This window comes from Callionymus lyra, chromosome 1, assembly GCF_982586985.1.
Source record: "Callionymus lyra chromosome 1, fCalLyr1.hap1.1, whole genome shotgun sequence".
Lineage (NCBI taxonomy): Eukaryota > Metazoa > Chordata > Actinopteri > Syngnathiformes > Callionymidae > Callionymus > Callionymus lyra.
Window position 1 is genome coordinate 28,114,881 of NC_141818.1, and position 17,113 is coordinate 28,131,993.

The window sequence follows — 17,113 nt, forward strand, 5'->3', positions numbered from 1 at the left end:
GAAAGCTTAATGAACTCGTCACCCAGCTGGGTGCAGTCCACTTCCTGTAAAGGCGGGAAACCCCTGCCACACTTCCTCCTTTACAACTCAGCAGAAAGCTCCTGACAGAGGAATGTAATGATGGCGAATGAAATATGAAGTGAACAAATGTGTGTGCATGAATTGCTAAGCCTCCCTGAAGAGGGGAGATACACACGTTTGCTTCGTTTGTCTAGGCCCAAATCACATGATGACTGATTGTGTGGCCTGCCGAGCACTTCCCACGGCTTTTGACAGTGACGGGAAGCATTCAAGGCTTGTCGACCCACGCCGCCTCAGCGTTCATGATTATGATCAAGACAAGTTAATGCAATGTTGTTTAAGAAAAACAAACAACATGGCAGTCCTGTGCGGTATACTCGACAAGCTCACATTCCAAGGTGATGAGAAGAAAAATGTGGTTGGGCCCTGATGAGTCGAGCTGAGTCGTCCCTCTATCGTGAACTGACCGCGATGAGGAGGACGACTGGCTCGCTGCATGGAGTCGGCCATGAGGTATGCGAGAGTGATCCAGGTAAGTATCTCTTGCAGACAACAGGGCCCTCCTGCAGTGCACTCAACGGGTTCACCTGAGAGAGATGTTGGTAGTGTGCATGTGTTTTTCCTGTGAGTGTGACGTATTTACAGGTGTCATTAGAAACTTTTCGCCTGACTGTAATAACGGAGTCTGTCCACACGAATGAGGGGCAGACTCCAACCACGTGTGTTTTGTTTCCAGACGAGCAGATGTCCACCAGACTGGCTGAGTCAGCTGTGTTTACTTCCGCATCGACAAGCGCACGTGCCCGACAAGCGCCGAATCAATGGCACCGTGGAGGACGTCACGTATGGCAGCAGAAAAACGTCATGCAACTGACGCAACATGGCGCTTTTACGCGCAACGTTTAGATCTACAGTGTACTGCAGATGAGATAGAGGAGAACCACAGAAGCTGCCCTCCTCAGGATGACGCATGCATATGCTCTCCTGGAGGAGGTTTCTGGGATCTGCTCGGCTGAAACATCTCGACATCTGTGTTGAGTTTGTCCATATTTTTCCTAGGATTTCAGGAATATCCCCAGAGGTCTGTTGTGGGAGTTTTCCCATGATCGATCTGGACCTCCTGGACACAGACGTCGGAAGTGATGTCACTCAGCAGGTATCAGTTCAGCTCAGTGTTTAGACGCCCGGACAGTCACCGATCATGCAGTAGCTGTGGGTGAGACGATCTCCTCCTTCTATAAAATACACTTTATGTCAATAAAGGACATGTGGTTTATTATGAGAGTGTTACTGGTAGAGCGCGCAGCTTCAAGCCTGTGACAGGAAGTTACTCGCATGTTTTGACGTCTTCGCTGCTAATGCTAAGCTATCATGTTCCGCCGCTCAGAGCCGGCGAGGTTTTTACTCTCACCACATAACTTAATGTGTTGTCTAACACCTTAGTCCATTCTTTCATAGTCGGGTCTGTCCACACAGATGAGGGACAGACCCAATCACTGTCTTGTATTGCCCTTTAAGATACAGATGTCCGCGAGACCGGCTCGATCAGCTGTGTTTACTTTCACTTCCGCGTGACTTTTGAGATGTCGGCCCGGCGGGTTTCGTCATCCGATGAGGTAAGAATACGGAAAATCATTATGCTGACGTTGCCCGGAGGGTTTTCCCTCACTTACAAGAGTGTCGAGAGCAGCCGGTTCCCGGTTTGGTGTCCCGGTGTTTCTGGGCGGGAGTGCCATGGAACGGTATGTCCCGGAGCCATTACGCACCAAGGGTTTGACCCCATTCTGGGAACCTGCGGGGGCGCGCTGCCACCCCTAATGACGGGACATGTGGTGACATGTTTGAAGAACCAGTTCGAGATCAGGATCTCCAGCGAGCTGGTTCACGTATAAGCAAATGTCCACAGGAACATTATTCGGCTTGGAGTCGCCTGGTTTTACTTCATTCCAGATTGCAGAGGGAAGTAATCAGGCGGGGCTATGCGCTCCAGTTGACCGTCAACCCTGCGTTTTTCTCTGGACATGAGTGGCTGAACAGGGAGTGGGTCAGCTATTTGAACAGGTTTATAGCCACCCGCCTGTTTCGTATGTTGACGGTAAAACGACTGCTGACAGATGTAATTCCAGGAGATTGAACAACATCTATCGACCTGACCGACTCGTACTTTCACGTTCTGATAGTCGAGAGACATCAGAAGTACTTGCGTCTCGCCCTCAAGGATCGAGTGTGACAATACACTCAACTCCCGTTCGGCTACTCTCCGGCACCCAGGACATTCACCTGGTGTGTGGAGGCAGCACTGAAACCAACTAGAGCAAATGGGGTGAGGATCCGACCTATTTGGCGACTGGTTGATCCTTGCCAGGTCAGAGGCAAAAAGACATGCTCAAACACAGAAGATGTTGAGCCATATTGCCAACCTGGGGTTCATGGTGAACCTCAGCAAAAGCGCTCTGACTCCAGTCCAGCAGTTAGTTTACCTGGGGGTACTGCTGAACCGGGAGGAAGGATATGCGTGCCTCCCGGACACGAGTATCCAGCCCATTCTCCGACTGACTGTTTTTTTCATCTCAAGCTAGACCCTAAGCGGGACCAATGTTGAAAAGTGAGTCTCCCGCTTTGGTTTTCCAGGACATCAAGTGTTTTGGAACTCTCTAACCAACCTCAGAAGGAGAGTTCCATTAGGTTGCATCCTTCATTACACTACACACGTGTTCACAGACGCACCCCTGATAGGTTGGGGAGGCACCTCGGGTCAGACCTAAGCCTGGAACAGACAGGTGTACATCAACTGGCTAGTGTTGAAATTCACAACGTCCTGCTTCACCTCTCTCTCCCCAACTGTCACAGTCCAACGTCCTAGTGCTATCAGACAGCTCCACCGGTGGCTTAAGTGAATCGCCAGGGTCGAGTCATATCCCCAGCCCTTCTGAGTGTGGCAAAGAAGATTTTGGTGTGGGCAGACCGTCACCTGCTCTCTCTTAGAGCTCAGCATGTGCCGGGTGCGATGAATGTTGCAGCAGACAGAATGTCAAGGGGGGCTGTCCTGGACGAATGGGGTCTGTCCAAGTCGTGGCTGCCAAGATGTGGTCTTGGTTCGGTCACACAGTGGCGGACACCAAAAGGAGAACTTCAAATGTCTTCTTTGGTTCTCCCTCAGGGCCTCTGATTGCCCCCCACTAGGCGTGGACGCTCTGGCCCACTTAAGTTGGCTGGCCGGCTACTGTTTGCCTTCCCTCCTCTGGCGACTCCTCCCCTTGTTTCGTGAGGCCGTACTCCCTGCGCAGGGGGGACTCTGACGGCACCCCTGGTGCTGGGTCTGCCTCTCAAAGTGTGGCTCTTGCATGGGACGAGCTGAGCGGGACTCTGGACCCGGACGTTCTCCACACGCTGGAGAATGCCCGGGCCCCCCATCTACACGTAGGCTTATGCCTCCAAATGAGGGATGTTCTCTCACTGGTGTGCAGACAGGTCCCTGGACCACAGCTCCTGATTGGTCTCTGCTGTCCTGTTTTTTCCCTGGAGCATTGCTGGATAACAGACGGACTGTGGCGACACTGAGTGTTCGCACCAGCCATAGCAACAAGGCACGTCGGGTGCTTCGGTGCGTACCGAACCCTCTGGTTTCTCCGACCTCCTGGTTTCGTTTCTCTGACCTCCTGTGAGGCCTTCCAGCCTAGGCGGCAAATGAGTGACATTTTGTCTTTTCTGGACCTGACATCCAAGAGAACGAGTGAGCTTGTGCTCTCCCCATTAGCCCTGACTGTCTTCCTTGAGTCGAGGAGTCATCAGTGTCATTGCGTCCGATCCCAGTGTTCCGTAGTCCGAAGGTTCAGGTCCTTCCGGGCAACAACTCTCACTCTGCGCGCCTTCGAACCGCCTCCCAAGTTGGACCCGGGTCAAGATCGTCTTCACCTGTTGTCCTGTGCAGGTTTTGTTTTGCGGCACCTGGCCTCATTCGACTGCTCTGATGCCTTATTCTTTTGCCACAGTAGATGTAAGCCTGGTGAGCCGGTCTTCCCACAGGTCTCTCATTGGGTGAGATCGGCCATTATCTAGGCCTACCAGGCAGCGGGTGGATCTGCTCCTAGCAAATTAGGGGCACATTTCACCCATGGTGTGGCAGCTTCAGTGGCTCTTTCGCGGGGTGTTGTCTTGGGAGCCTCTTGGGCGTCCACCTCAGCCTTCGCTAGAGCCTATCTCCTCGACATGGCGACAGGATCAGTAGCTCATACTGTTTTTGAGAGATTCCATTCCCCCGAGGCCCGTGGCCCCAATGGATTTGGATCCTGGGCCAGCGGGCACTAGTGATGATGCTGTCAGGAGCGGCGTCTAGTTGGGGGTACATTGATCCCGTCGGGATTCGCCTTGAGTTTAAACCAATAGCGAAGCGGTTAGAGGGCGGAGCACCAATATGAAGTAGAACCCCTGAGTTATCTTCATAATCTCAGGTTCTAAGAATTGGTGCGACGCCCTCTAACCTCGTCGCCCAGCAGCCGCCTTTCTCGCTGAGTTCTCAGTTGGAGGAAGTGCGGCGGGTGTTACCCGCCTTTATAGAAAGTGGACTGCACCCAGCTGGGTGGCGAGTTCATTAAGCTTTCTGAGAGACAAGGTGGGGCCTCGAGGATAAACCAATAGCGAAGCGGTTAGAGGGCTTCACACCAATTTGAAGAACCTGAGATTATGAAGATAACTCAGGGGTTCTCACCATTCAAACGGCTAAGAGCCCCCTGTTTTCGCAGACAAAGTTGTGTTACAATGTGGTGAGATCACTTGCCCCTCCCTCACCAGTCTCCTTCCAGATTACATATTGTTTCAACCTGTTCCCCTCTACCCTCATGTGTTTAAATAGTCATTCTAGTGTACGTGCTCAAAGTAAGTATTTTTAGTGCGTAAGTGCGTCTCAATTCTTAGTATGCTAAATGTAGAGCGCCACGCACACTAAATTGGTGTACTTAAACACCCACAAAACTGAGTATAGTTCGATGGACACAATCTACCCTAAACGGCACCATCTTAGTGACGTTGACGTTGTAAACAAAAGTTTGGTCATATGTCATTTCTATTTCTATCCAAACTTTCAAAACGTGCTGCCAGCAGGTGTCAGTGATTTCAACAGCTGGTTGCAATCATTGTTAAATAGTCTTAGAAGAGGATGCTGTTGCGTCATTTCCTGTTAGAACGTAGCGGCAGTTATCTGTTGAGAACTTGCGTACAAGTTAGTACGTACACTATCCTGATCCATACTAACTTCTAGTATACCAAGAGAAGTATGCGATTTGAGACACATCACTTGTCTCCCTTGAGTTTTCAAGGCTCTGGGCAAAGAATGAAAAGTTACCCTGAAAAGACACACCTTGTCTTCAAAAACATTTCAGGTAACCATCTTTTGGAGGTCATCAAAAGAATGGCAAAAGGTGCATAGCAGTCATTAGAAACAATGTGGCTACTTTAAAGAAACTAGAACCAGACAAGTTTTTATTTATTTCACACTTTTTTGTTAATTACTTAATTCTGCATGTTTTCATTCATTGTTTGGATGCATTTGTGAGAATCTATTATGTAAATTATTGTTAATAAGCATCAGAAGGTTTGTGAAAACGTTTGGCTTGTAGTGTCTAAATGATAAGAAAGGTAAACACTTGTTTGTATTCTCTTTGAAAATGTTTTTGTTTATGCTCACAACATTAACCATTAATCTGGTCATTGTTAGTAACTTATAACACTTTATTGGAATGAAAACTGCATTTTAATTTGATAGTATTCTGTCTTGCTTGAAATTATTTCATTTTTGCAATGTTGTGAGAAATCATGCCTACTTTATCCGACTTCCTACACTATTTAGCTTGTTGAAAGCCTTTTTTTTTTCAATTTGTTAAAGATTGTGTTACTGATCGCAGGTACAGTGTTATTCGGTTTTCCTTTTTACTGAATAGTCCTTGCATTGTGCCTGCTAGGTTGTAGTTACTCGTGAAAGAGCAACACAACATGTTTTTTAGGCAATTTCATGGCTATTGGTTAGCCAGTGGCAGTGATCATAATAAAAGAAAATGAACAGCTAATGGTGTGGGGACTCCCAAAGGATGATCTAATACATATAACAGAACATGCAAAAAAAGAGTTCACGGCAGATTGAAAGAGTCAGTGAGTGAAATGGTGATAGAGATGGAGAGGGGGGTTGGGCGGGAGCAGTCCCCCCTCTGTGCTGAACCTCAGGTTCAATCATTTGGGTCACAGCATGCATCATTCAATAAATATGCAAACTGAATCCATAACGCACAATTTAACATTGTTTTCAAGCACACATACAGAGTGAGATATAGGCTTACCTTGTCTTTTGTTGATGAATTCCGTTTTAGCAATATTTGCTCCTCATTCTTTGTCTTATGAGCGTTGGTTTCTGTTCTTATTTTCCTCAAAGCAAACCCACCTCTCACTTCCGCTGCTCGCTACTGAATGTCCTCAGAACTGAGCGCGGAAAAAAAATGTTTGTCGCTGCCAGACTACCTTTCTCCAGCCAGACGCTCGCTTACTGAGACACAGATTCGTATTTCAAGGTCCTCAAAAGCTCTTGAAGGCTAATTAGACAAGTGGTTCAATACTGGCTCACTGAGAGAAGTCCATCGGAGCAGTAGATGATGCATTTGAGGAGCGAGAGGAAGGAGGGTGAAGGGGGGGATGGAGCGAGAACATTTCTGAGCATCTGAGAAGGAGAGACAGTGAAGAGGAGGAATACAAAACAAGGACTGGAGGAGGGAATAAGAGACAGTGGGAGTAGAGGCTGAAAGAGCCATCAAATACATGCAAGAAGAAGATGCAAAGGGAGAGGGTGACAGACAGATATTTCAAAGATGGTACATGGTGGCTGAATAGGATTAGTCAAAGCACTAAAATAAAAGACAGAAATGAAGAGGAAATGTTGATGGATGCGAATGTAATGTTGAATGACCTGACAAGTGAGAAGAGACAAAAAGCAATAACCACCTGGTAGGTTAATTAATCGGCACCAAGAAGAATGTGACAATCTCTCAGCTCCCACCTTTCTACACATATAATTGACTTACTTACTAACTTATACCATAGATCACAGGTCCCATACATCCAACAAATGCACAAACTCTGCCAATGACTTGTCCTCTAAGTAAGCGTAATTCATTGTATGTTAATACATGAATAAAAAGCAGTACAACTAACAAGCAATAATTGGTGCTGTTATTTTCACTGGGAATCAGAGCTGAAACGCTGTCAAAAAAATGTGCAAAGAGAAAAGAAAGCGTAATAGATCAAAGAGAAAACGAGAAGATCTTAAAAGGATAAAAAGATGAACAGAAGTAGACTATATAAACAGTTAGCAAGAACTAAATTTGACTAGAGTGGTAATGTATGGCCAACATAGAACGAAGCTCGAACAGCTCTATTTTTCCTTTCAACAGGGAAACAGTTTTTCTTTCCATGTTAAATTATGAATAAGATTCAAAGTTAATTGCAGTATAAATTATTAATTATAGTAGGAAAATAACATTTGCATTGAACTAAATACAAACCTTCCTATTGTGTAAAGACGAGATGCTATTATCTCCCGGAGCTGCTCGATCCAGGATCTCTTCTACAAGCATGTAAAGGACCCAGATTTATCTCCATGACCCTCCCTGGACTCTGCTGCCCTACTTAATACTAACCTCTTACTGTATCCTGTACGCCACGCCAGTGCTGTATCCTCACTACTGTCAAACAAACATTTTATGCTAATTCTTCACAATATATTTAAATTATTCATATATTTGATAAGTAATTGCTATTCAGGTGAACAATCAGCTGTTGGGTTAAAATGTAATGCTAGCTTTTATGTTCAATTTGGCACACACTACACAGATATCAGGGTTAAGACAAGCTCACTTCAGTTCAGATCAGTTCAGAGTCAATTTCAACAATGCGACTTTAAGAGACACATGCTTATCTGTCTAGGAACAAGAAAGGAGACAGACTTAGAGATCCGAAACCGGTGGACACTTGGAAGAGTTACCAAGAGTGTTAAAGGTTGTGCAACTTTAAAATCTGTGCTCTTCAACCTGAACTACCAATTTTCCGTATTGGTGGAAAAAGCCTGTTCAATCATCACTGGTTCTGTTTTTTGTCTTAGAATTGTATAATAAATAATCTGAAGATAGTCCCTGCATTATAATTCCACCACAGTTTGAAGTGTAAGAACTGGGAAGTGAGCAGGGTCTGAGTTGAAACGCCCAGGCCTAACTAAAGTTGTGCCTTGACCCAGATTTGTGGTGGATTTAATAGATCTAGGTGTCAGCTGCATAAAAGTTGTTCTAAGCTACACGAATGAGTCCAATACTGGGCCCAATATCGGGGTTTGCCGATACCTGAAAAAGACAAACTCAGAGAAATTGTGGAAAAGATCATTCTAAAGAGGAAGACAAGTTAGATGTTCAGTGAAGAACAAATACCAACATTTGTATTTAAAAATATAATAAAGACAGACTTTTTATGCTTTTAAAAATGGCAAAAACAGCACATTTTTAAGAAATAAAAGTAAAATAAGTATCTATGAATAAATTAATTATCGCAGGAACTATATTGAACATTTTTCTGAGAGAACAGACACTCTCAGATATATGATTAAAGCTGTGGGATCCTAGGTACTGACTAGGCAACGCTCGAGTGGACCCCAGAGGTTGGAAAAGCTATTGCTATTGCTGTTTAAAAGGAATCTTGGAAGCTGGGTGCTGGAGAGAACTTTGGATCCTATGACACGGTGGAGATCCTCGATTCGCAGCGGGAGGTGGAGCCCTGGGACTCCGGGAGAGAAATAAAAAGTGTGGGTTTCACAGCAGAGGGGCTTGAAAACTGAAGGCCCTGGCTCCAAATCTACATTTAGAGATTCAGGCTTTTTTTAGTGCAATGCGTTTAAATTAGGAAATACTTCAGACAGGAGCTAAAAGAAGAGTTTAAGGTATTTCGGGACAATTCCTCGAAGGCTTCATAAAAATATGGACGTTAAAGGACCAGTTCAGATGTCCAAGTTAAACACAACTCTGTGATGTTCTTGTTGTCATCATTTTTAAACTCTAGCCCTTTTTATGTTATTTTCTACTTGGTAAACACAACATAGGGAAAATGTGCTGTGTTTGTTAGGTTAAAGGTATTTGGAGCTGCTTTTTCTCCACAGTTCATCCGCCAGTTTTTAAGTCAGTCTGCAGATTAGTTAAAGAGTTAGCAATCTCTGTCATTACTTAATCCTTTTCGATTCTGGTCCACAAGACTATTCAACACAATGAGAAAGTTTTATGGTGCTCTCTATAAACATGCGAAATCCCACATAATGCACGACATTTTTTTTAAAGGTTTAGTGCCTCAAAAGCAACACATACTTGCTATAGGAAATGAAAGGCTGCTGTACATTCAAAAGTGAGATTGCTACATTATCTCTGACTAGGCCATGTGATATGAGCAGGTTCTGCACCACAGCACTTTATATAAAGACTTTTGTTTCTTAGGGATTTAGAAGTAGGTCAATTCAAAAGATGCATTAATTTCTTGTATTATCAGTGTGAATTACAGCCAAATACCAACCCTTAAAACCCCTTCTGCCTTAAAGATTTAATGAAAAGACAGATAACAGGGATAAAAAGAAACAACAGAAGCCAAGATTTCATCTTTTCCATCCCTCATGTTAATGGTTAGAGTTTTTTAGAGGAGCGAACCAAGCGCAAAAAGCATTTGCTCTGCAGGAAGATGTAGCCCAAAGTCAAAATGGCATACAACTAATAGAAAAGTAGTAGAGACTTAATATAGCTTAATACACTTAAATGAATTACACTGTGCTATAATATTTAAGAACTGACCTTGTATTTTTTTGCTCTTAGCCCATGAATTATTTCACACATTATTATTTTGAATTAAGGTATCCCCGTTTCTTGTTTCCCCATCTTCCATATTTTGTGAAATAAAACTGCCACACGTAACAATTTCAATTCCATGATAATGAGACATCTGGGGTTAATGTTCTCTGATTGAATATATTCTTCTGCTTTTGGAAATAAGTGAAGGAAAAATATTATCTAAGACACTCTCCATGTCTTCCCTTGCCTTTCTCTCATGTGTCCTGCTTCTCCAATCACCTCTGTGTTCTGTGAAGCTGACAGCAATGCATTGTTGAGATTTTTTTCCCGACAAAATTAAGTTCTCAAAGAGAAAATCTCTTCCCTTTTGTGTGGAACCTCTGCTGTCATTGAGCCTGTCTCTAGCCTAACAATATACAGTTGAAATACATACTATAAAAGATCAAGACACATAAGACAAACACAGGAGTCCAAAGAATCAGGGAAAAGCCTGCACAAATAAGAATGTCTTAAGATGTTTCTTGAAGGAGTCAGTAGACTTTGAGCATTTACTCAAAAAGCCAGACTTAGACCCGACTGACCTCAGTAATTTCAGGCCTATTTCTAAGCTCCCACTCTTGTCCAAGATCTTAGAGAAGGTAGTGTCTGAGCAGCTGTCTTTGTTCCAGGATCAGAGCAACATCCATGTGTAGCGATCCTGCTCTACCTAATGGAATGTAGGACACAGAATTCGCCAATTTAGTTGCAGTTAAATAATTAAATAACACAAGTTCCACAAAAGGCAACCAATACCCCACAATCAATTTAAACTAAAAATGTCACTCGATAAGGCAGTCCAACTCAAAATAGTGACGAGTTTGTCCATTATTATTGAAAATAAATGTTGCAGGCCTGAATCGTAGCTCGGGTGCGTTGAGACCAAAAACGATGAACGGGTTCTGTGTCGAGGGGACTTGGAGGTGGTTGGTAAGCTTATCCAGCTAACCGGCTTCAGATGGTGTCGGCGATCCTCTCCGCTCTGAGACTTGGACATGAGGCTGAAGTTGTGTTGAGCTGCACAACTCCGTCAAACTTTTTCAACTCCGCTCTGGAGTTGCGCATCAAACGCTGGGTCTTTGTATGTCGGGCTGACAGCACAATCACCAGTTTCCTTGTTTCGGTTGCTTACAAACTCTGATCGCGTTGTCCTCGATCCGAACTCCCTGCTATCACGTCTCCTTCTATTCCCTGCCACTCGATCGTGGGAACATGATGAGCACAGCTGTCAATCATTCCATCAACAAAATAAATATTCGATAATAAGTGTTCGTCATTTGATAATAATACATTTAAATCATGCATAACACAATTATAACACTATAAGGTGTAAACAGAGGGTTACATCCTCCCCCTTCTTAAACACTGTTGTCCTCAACAGACAATCACAAATAAACACAACATAGTAAAATAAACCAAACATTTTGTTGTCTACAAAAGATCACCCAAATGAACAAAGAAACTATAAATATATACAGTTACTGACCTGTCTGAATGACTATACCCTGGTGTACAATAGTCAAAGGCTTGACAGTTCACCTAGTACCTCATAACCTAATCTTCTAACTAGCTTCACCTCTCTACAAGGAGGTGATCGCACAACAGGTTCCTGACCACTAGAAGAACCCGAAACAATCGGTTGTTGGTTTGACTCTTTAACCCCAGAGCTTGAGAAGTCACTCAGTGCCTCCTGATCTTCTGTCTGATGACCAGAGACACTATGTAAAGGACATGCATCACCAGATATAGGCTCTTCAGCAGAACTTGAATCTACCTGGTCAGAGAGTTCACCCTCTGATCTTCTACCGGAATGAAGTCTGTTAGTTGGTATCTTATCATAACGGACAGCTTTATAAGTTCTCTGTGGTTCCTTGTACTCTGAGGACAGATCAGAGTCTTCTTTTACTTCTGCTTGCTTACGAGTCTCCTTTCTCTGGGCCTTTCAGAAAGTTTCATCACAATTCTAGCAATTGTATGCGTGTACCATTGGCCAGACATGGCAATTCCACTGCCTCTTTCTCCCCTGAGGTAAAGTGTCCAACATGGACAGCAAGGTTTGATTAAAATGTTCAGGCTGAGGGTCCCATTGTGGATGATAGGGTGTCGTCCATTTTCAAAAGTTCTTTAATCAGACAGCTCTTAAAATCTCTGCCTTGGTCAGAATGGATTCTAGCAGGTAACCCGTAATGAACAAAATATTTCTCAAGACCCCAACAGTGTACGCCTTTTGATTCCGAGTGGGAAACGCTTGTGCATACCTTGTAAAATGGTCTCTGACTACCCAAACATTGCAAAGACCCTGTGAATCTGGTTCTAGGGAAAGGAAATCTATGCAAACAATTTCATTAGTCCATTACTTACTATCTGATTTAGATGAGCTTATATCCTGTAAGGATTCTTTCGAGTCACACACAGTCCACAATTTTTTTTACATAATGCTCGACAGTCCTGTTGTTCTTTCAATGCCTTGGTGTCCTAGATCATCATGTAAAGAGAAGATCACTTTTTGTCTAAAAACGGCATGTAAGACTAGCTTTAACTCAATTTTAATAAGCTTATCCAGCTAACCAGCTTCGGAAGGTGTCGGCGATCCTCCCTGCTGTGAGACTTGTACGTGAGGCTGAAGTTGCGCGAGCTGCACAACAGCGTCAAACTCCTTCAACTCCGCTCTGGAGTTGCGTATAAATTCAAAAGGGAGTACGCATGATTTCAGTTTGGCTTCCGCAAACATCCCTCTCCAGAGACTGCCTTCCTGAAAGTGTCTGATGACATCATGATGCTTATTCGGGCAAATACACTGTTCTGGTTTGCTTAGATCAGGGGTGCGCAATATGTCGAAGCTTCCAGTGTACGCACGGCATAGTTCATATGAATCGCGAATAAAAAGAGCAAAACGTGCGGACTTCCTGACATTCATTTTACGCAATTTAGAAAAACGATATAGAATTATATGCTTGTTTTTTTTTAAATAATATATCGAAAAAAATAATGCGCGTTTGATCACTTCGGGTCTTCTCTACGAGAGTCACAGATACATGACGTCATTTCCATCAAAGTTAAGCTGCAGGTTCCAATGAAAGCGCAACAAATGCTGGTTTTCCTCATGTGATCATGTGATCGAGGATACATCATTAAAACACACTTGTATTAATACACAGTCACATGATGACTATTCGTAAATTACCTTTATCTCACAGATATAATAAGAATACGCTGAAACCCAAACACATTAAGCAGTTGTGCAGGTGAGCCACAAAAAGGAGGCTCAGAGACGATCAGACAAAGCAATGATGATGTGAAGTTACTGATTTACAGTTTTATTCTCGCTAAACTTCATCTGAAGATGTTTTAAAATTTAAATAATCCACTGGTCACCTCTGTAAATTCAGTATTCTTGTTAATAACCGTGTGTGTAAAATATAAACATTTACACTGGAGCACATCTGAACTCATTTACAATAGTGAGATTCAAATCAGACATGTTTAAAATAATAACAATTAACAAAAATAAACTGTTAGTTTGAATTCATGTTTTCATTTGTTTTTGTTTTTTCATGATCACATAAAGGAGAAATTTAAGTCTCTTGCTTCATTTAAATATGATCGACATATTGAAATGGAGGCATGGAAAGGGATGAACCCTTCTGAATTCTTTGTTGATTTTGATGAACAAAGGAAAAGGGCTTGAATTCGTGTCAAGCACAGATTCTTACAAATGAATATTTTTGGTGCACCATTTGGGTTCGAATGAATGACCATTTTAGTGGGAAATCAATGCAATTCTTAGTACATATGAGTCTGAACTTGTCTGCAGTGGAGGATCAGATTTAACAGGACAGGACATAAAAGTAGCTCGCAAACCGAAAAAGTGTGAGCACTCCAGGCTTATATCTTTCCTTAGCCTTTGACACTCTTGATCACCAGATTCTGCTGAGAAGACTGAGGGATAAGGTGGGACTGTCAGGGTCAGTGTTACAGTGGTTCTCGTCATACCTTCCTGGGCACAGTTTCAATGTTTCAGCCAATCAAATAAGGTCTGAATCAGCGGATCTGTTGTGTATAGTCCCTCAAGGCTATGTTTTGCTTCATTAGTTTTGCTGTAAGTGATTCCCTTCGAAAGGAAATGTAAATAAAATAGAGATTGAGCTATCAACAGGTGGTGTTGAAAAGTACCAAGGTCCTTGAAAGCACCGCCAGTAGGTCCTTCCTCGACAACTTGGTACGTTTGTTCTCTTTTGTAGTTTGGATACTCTCTTTGGACTTATTGGATTTTCCTGGCATTGCCAGAGCTTTTTGTTTCCTGCTTTTTTTTGTTCTTTTAGATCGCCTGCAGTCTGGACTCTTCCTCTGTTCTTGTTCTTGCTTTTGTTTCCCTTTTGGACAGTCAAGTCAAGTATTTGTGTTTTTTGATCGACTTCATTAAAGAACTTGAATTTTAAACACAATCTTTATTTCCGCACTTGGGTCCACCGGTCCTCGTACACCACACTAATCCATTGATGGTTCTTCCACTGCCTCTTTGACTCCTTTAAAAAGCATTTTAAGACCTTTTTATTTGTCAGAGTTTTTTTTTATTTTCCTGGGGCTGCTGTGTTTGTCTCGATCTTGTCTTGGCCTTTTAAAGCATTTATTTTAACTGTGTTTTGGGTTTTTCAACTTATTTTTATTGTCATTACACCTCATACATAGAGATATACGTGCATATCCATCATTTTTAATATACATACAACACTTATTCATATTCAAGTCACCCATCAGGTAATTTACAAAAATCACAATCAAACAAAGGCAAAGCGAGACAAAACTAAAAAATAACCAATACCTTGAGACCAATTAAGCTAGAGATAAACAAACCGTTTTTCAGTATCTGCATTTAGATTATGCATCTCAGATTAATTTCAACTATTTAGAACTGACAAAAAAAACAAAAGAAAGGGATGGGAGGAAAAGAATAGAAGGAAAACAAATCCACAAAAGCAAATCACAATTGTATTTAAATGCACACAGCAATCACTCACCAGCCCACCAGTTCCTGGCCATAATTGTGAATGACATCTTTTTTTAAATAAAGGGACTTGGGCAGTCATTTATCCTTCTGGTAAACATGTTTTTGTTTCAGTTTCCATTGATCCAACGTTGGGGTTTTTAAATTCATCCATTGTATTGTGATCATTTTTCTTGCAGTTAACAACAGTATACAAAGCAAATAAAGTTGCTCTTTGGTATACAAGACGAAAGAACATCATTTTTATCATCCAGTCAAACTCTTTCCATAGTTAGCTTCCGATTCCTTTATGGCAGCCTGAAACCGTTTATCATCTTTCTAAAATGTAATTTCATTTGAGTTCCCATTGCTTTTAAAATTTTAAGAGTGTTATCTGTTGTATCGATCATTAGTTTTTTATAGATCTGAGACACAAGTTTCTTTGGTGGTAAAACATGTTTAAATAGCAGAGAAAATACAATTCTCATTACTGGTGGTTTCCCTCATGATATTCTGCAGATCTTTATTTTTTTGTACTGTAATCTCTTTTATCTGCAAGTATCGGAAAAAGTCACAATTTGGTAGATTATGTCTGTTTTTTAGCTGAACAGCTAAAAAAAAAAAATGCGATTATTTTTCTCAATATTGCAATTGCGATAACATTTGCGATTCTTTTTTCCATTTTCTTTTTTTTCATGCATTTGTTCTTTAGCACAAGAAATAAGACATTAACTACATTTTGCTTGCTTGCATGAAATTGAGTAACTCTAATTATAGATCATTTTAACATTCACCGCAAAGTATATATAAAAAACTCCTTCCAAAAGGGTGTACAAAAGTTTAAAAAATCACACAATAACAAAAATAGTGCAAACCAGAGTAGTGCAAAAAAAAATGTACAACCAAAAATAAAAAAAATGAAACAATATAAAGAGGCCTTGAAACGCCGGGGTGGCATGCTATCCTGTGGTTGTGCCCCCACTGAAGCACTTGGTCGCACTAACAAAGCACCTTTGAGGGAGGATGGTCTCATCCGCAAGACCCTCCTGGGGAGGAGGAAACTGTCGGGACAAGGCGTCAGGCTTAATGTTCTTACCTCCTGGGCGATAAGTCAGTGAAAAGTGAAACCGCCCCAGAAACAGGGCCAAACGGGCCTGGCGGGAGTTCAGGCGCCGGGCCTCCTGTAAATAAAGCAAGTATCTCTGAGCCCTCCAGCCAATGCCTCCACTCCTGAAGTGCAGCCACCACCGCCAGGAGCTCCCGGTTGCCAATATCGTAGTTCAGTCCGCTTGAGACAGTTTCCGGGAATAAAAAGCACCGCTCCTATGCCAGTGTATGAGGCGTCCACCTCCACGATAAACTGACGGGCTGGGTCAGGGTGTCGTAGGAGAACAGCGAGCGCAGCTGGTTGAAGGAGTCTTCCGCCTTGGCGGACCAGAGGAAAGGACTCTTAGTGGAGGTAAGCTGAGTTAGTGGAGCGGCAACCTGGCTATAACCCCGGATAAACCTACGATAGAAATTAGCAAATCCCAAGAACTGTTGCAACTGCTTGCGGCTAACAGGCACCGGCCACTGAGAAACTGCCTCCACCTTCATAGGATCTGGCCTCAGCTGACCCTGCCCTAAAATAAAACCAAGAAAACTCACGGTGGAAACTCCAAACTCACACTTCTCTGCCTTGACAAACAGTCTGTTCTCTAAAAGCCGTTGGAGAACACGGCGGACATGGCTGTCTTCACGGGAACTGGAAAAAATCAAAATGTCATCAAGATAGATATAAACAAAGTCATTCAGGAAATCCCTTAAAACCTCATTAATGAGTCTCTGAAAAACCGCTGGAGCACTGGTCAGGCCGAATGGCATGACCAGATACTCGAAGTGTCCTAAGGGAGTCTTAAATTCCATCTTCCACTCATCACCCTCTCTAATACGCACCAAGTGATAAGCACTTCGAAGGTCAAGCTTGGTGAAGACCATGGCCTTGTTCAGTGGATCAAAAGAAGGGTCTATGAGTGGGAGAGGATAACGATTCTTGATAGTGATATTGTTTAACCCCCTATAGTCTATGCAGGGTCTTAGGGATTTGTCATTCTTGCTAATGAAGAAGAACCCTGCACCAAGAGGCGAAGAAGAGGGGCGAATCAAACCGGCCGCCAGTGACTCCCCGATATAGGTGTCGAGGGCCTGTTGCTCCGGACGAGAAACCTTGTATAGTCGA

The 17,113-nt window shown here is 43.0% G+C and overlaps 1 protein-coding gene across 3 annotated transcripts in view; it reads right to left on the reverse strand.

Moving 5' to 3' along the window:
* The window catches only part of LOC148088739 (phospholipid phosphatase-related protein type 5-like), a 40,659-nt gene extending 33,959 nt beyond the window's left edge, over nucleotides 1-6,700 (reverse strand). For all 3 annotated transcript variants that reach the window (XM_087799725.1, XM_087799712.1, XM_087799716.1), the window contains exon 1: nucleotides 6,351-6,700. The gene's annotated coding sequence lies outside the window, so the exon portion shown is untranslated. The remainder of the gene's footprint in view (nucleotides 1-6,350) is intronic.
* Between the last annotated feature and the right edge of the window lie 10,413 nt (nucleotides 6,701-17,113).